General features: G+C 39.9%; 1 non-coding gene across 1 annotated transcript; it reads right to left on the bottom strand.

The window, feature by feature from the left end:
- Window positions 1-3,231: 3,231 nt before the first annotated feature.
- LOC141688028 (small nucleolar RNA R71) lies at window positions 3,232-3,338 on the bottom strand. Its single transcript, XR_012561498.1, has one exon. It is a non-coding gene; the product is annotated as a small nucleolar RNA R71 (small nucleolar RNA).
- Between the last annotated feature and the right edge of the window lie 222 nt (window positions 3,339-3,560).

Below are 3,560 nucleotides of genomic sequence, written 5' to 3'. Positions count from 1 at the left end.
GCGTTATAAACCTCAGAGATGATGTGACATTAAAATAATAAGTTCACTAAGATAATAAGAACTCTTGCCAAGTTCATAGTCGGACTACCTAACGTAGTACTGACAGTTAAAACCCTTATGGGAACACTTATAAATATCGTGATAGAAGCGTAGTTCATTATCGTATATGGTTGCGGGACTCCGAACCCTGAGGTTGAGGAGCAACAACGCGATGATGTTTTATTAATTATTGGAGATCAGATTGTGGATTCGATAGAGCGTCCTAACACGAGACCGGATGATGTTCATATTGTGGATGTAGTGGTTAAGGATGTTGTCCTAGAAGGGATTATTGCTGAGAAGGATCCCGTGGAGGATCCTGACAAGAATGAATAAAGGACCACTGAGGAATTGATAACCATGGTTAGGGCGACTACCAGAGGTAGGATTGGCCGGTCACTACCGGAGGTTCGTTCAAGTTTGTAAAGATAGTAGCCCCTTTAACGCGGCTTACTCGTAAGACTGAGAAGTTCGAATAGACAGAAAAATACGAGATCAGCTTTTAAGAACTAAAGCAAAGATTGGTGACGACCCCTATTTTGGCGTTGCCGGATGGAAAAGGAGATTTTGTGATGTGTAGCGATGCTTCGCATAAGGAATTAGGGTGCTTCTTATACAACACAGCAAGGTAATCGCGTACGCATCAAGAAAATTAAGGGAATATAAAATTCGATGTCCCCACCCATGAGCTTGGGCTTGTGGCAATAGTTTTTCCCTAAAGATTGGAGGCACTACTTGTATGGAGAGAAGTGCGAAATTTACATAAGCCATAAGTGCTCTAGTGCATTTTCACGCAGAAAGAGCTCAACATGCGCCAGAAGAGTTGATAAGAGATTTTGAAAAAATGGAAATAGAAGTGAAGTTAACCGGAGCTGGTACCGAAAAGCTGTTTGCGATTGCAATATAACCCGAATTATTGGAAAGGATCATATTGTGCCAAGAAAAAGTGATGAATGAAGGTAGAGAGCCAACAAATAGAGAAGAGGTTAATACCGAGAAAGATGATAAGGGAATAATGAGGTATTCCTACAGAATTTGGGTTCCAAACGTTCAAGAGCTTAAGGACGAGATTGATAAGTGGCATTTTATACCACTTAGAACGTCTTAAAATGTCTTAAATTGGTGTCTTGAAATCAAGTATTTTGTGTATTTGATGCATTTTTCTAGTGTTTATGCATTTCAGGGTTTTAGTTGCATTTCAGGGGAGGAATCATCAAGAATAAGCATTGGCATGTGTTCACCATTGCGAGAGGAAAGAAACGGGCAGATTTCGGCGAAGAAATGGAGCAAAATCAGATTTTTTCCAGTTGAGGTCTGAGCGCCCGCTCAGCATTGCTGAGCGGCCGTGCAGCAAGCTGAGCGCCCGCTCAGCTATGCTGAGCGGCCGCGCAGGGTCGGGAAAAAAGACAAATTATTTTAGGACTTCTACTTCTGTTTGGTTTCCACTTCTATGTAATCTGAGTTTTATGGGACTATTATATAAGTAGATTTGAGATGTTTTCACAAGTGTGGAGAAAAAGAAGATTGTGTTTTTACGCAAGAAGCGAAGGAAATAAGGAAGAAGACCGATTTAGCACACCGCAACGAAGAGGAAGCATATTTTCTTGTGATTCTTGTTTCGTTGTAACGTTGGATGCTAGTTTTCTTGCTTTAACTTATTTACTCTTGTGACATACTCTGTTTTAATATAATTAGTTTAGTTATTATTTTCTTGTGTTTGTTTATCATGATTTCATATGAACCCATGATGACGATAAGTTCTATTATGGGCTAATCGTGATCATGGGGTTGCAACGGATTTATTATGGAATTCTTTAGTTAATTGTTTAATACTTTAGTGTGTGATGATTGCATGATATCTAGTATTGGTTGTGCGTATTCTTCTTATGTGCGTCGCGAACATATAAGATAGGGTGTTAATCTCTTGTGAAGCGATGGTGGATCTTGAGATTTAGAACTTGCCATGCTAGCATAGGTTAATGTACGTTGTGCATGATTAGTGGGTAACTCTAACAGTTTTATTTGCCCTATATAATCAAAAGGAATAACTTGTGCTTAAATCGTTGTGTTGTCAATTTCTGTAGACATATAGGAACTCAGCATAATTGATGAATATTCAACTTCTATCTTAATTGTGGATGCTTGGTAGAATGGTATTAGTACAATGAAAGTTGGCTTTTATCAGTTTCGTGTTATTCGATTAATATCATCAATGTCACATGCTAAAGGTAATAACAATGGCTATAGAAGGAAGTAATAATGAAGTTGTGATCTCATGAGTGTTTTATTATTGATAAATTGAAGTGTTAGTTAAGTGATTAATTAAGTAGTTAATTATAGTTAATATTTAATCAACAATTTTAAGTGTTAGTGTCTTAACATTGAGAAGTAATCATACATTGGTGAGTGAGTTTAATTAGACAATAATTTAGTCTGAGTCTCTGAGGGAATGAACTACAAAGTATTCTATATTACTTGCGAACGCGTATACTTGCGTGAATATTAGCGCGTGTTTTCGCCCTAACAAGTTTTTGGCGCCGCTGCCGGGGACTCGGCGTATTTGTTTAGTTTATGTACTTACCATCATTGGTCATTAGGACTCAGTGATTAGGACGTAGTAGTTACTTATTTTTTCCGGTTGTGTTTCAGGTACTTTAGCAAGCGTTTATGCAAACTCGTTCTCGTGCTCGCAAGAGGACTTTAGATACAGCTGAGGAGACAGACGAAGTTCTTGATATTCCGGAGAAGTTAGATTTTGAGGATTCGGATTCAGGAACTGAGCAGAAAGAACCAGTAAACATGGGAGATCGTATTGTTCAAGCTGATCCAGCTCTTATGGATTTTTCTCGGCCTAAAATTGATGACATTCAGTCAAGCATCCTTCATCCGGCTATTCAAGCTAACACCTTTAAAATCAAGCCGGGCACTATTCAGATGGTGCAGAATTCTGTTTCTTTTGGAGGAGCGGCAACTGAAGACCCCAACATGCACATAAGGAATTTTGTCGAGATCTGCAGCACTTTTAAGTATAATGGCGTGACTGATGAGGCTATCAAGTTGAGGCTTTTCCCATTCTCACTGAGGGACAAGGCTAAAGACTGGTTACATTCTGAACCAGCTGGGTCCATCACTACGTGGCAAGATCTTACGCAAAAGTTTCTGGTGAAGTTTTATCCGATGGCAAAGACTGCTGCTATGAGGAGTGCTCTTACTCAGTTTGCGCAGCAACCTACAGAATCTATGTGCGAGGCTTGGGAATGCTACAAGGAAATGTTGAGAAAATGTCCACATCATGGAATGCCAGATTAGATGGTGATCACTGGTTTCTATAATAGTTTGGGGGCCCAATCTCGGCCCATGCTCGATGCAGCAGCTGGAGGCGCCTTATGGGCTAAAAGCTATACTGAGGCGTATAATCTTATAGAGACGATGGCTGCAAATGAGCATCAAAACCCAACTCAGAGGATGACGTCAGGCAAGGTAGCAGGTATTCTGGAAGTTGATGTAGCCACCGCTATTGC

Source organism: Apium graveolens, chromosome 9 (genome assembly GCF_009905375.1).
Source record: "Apium graveolens cultivar Ventura chromosome 9, ASM990537v1, whole genome shotgun sequence".
In the NCBI taxonomy this organism is placed as follows: Eukaryota; Viridiplantae; Streptophyta; class Magnoliopsida; order Apiales; family Apiaceae; genus Apium; species Apium graveolens.
This window is presented reverse-complemented; position numbering and strand designations above follow the sequence as displayed.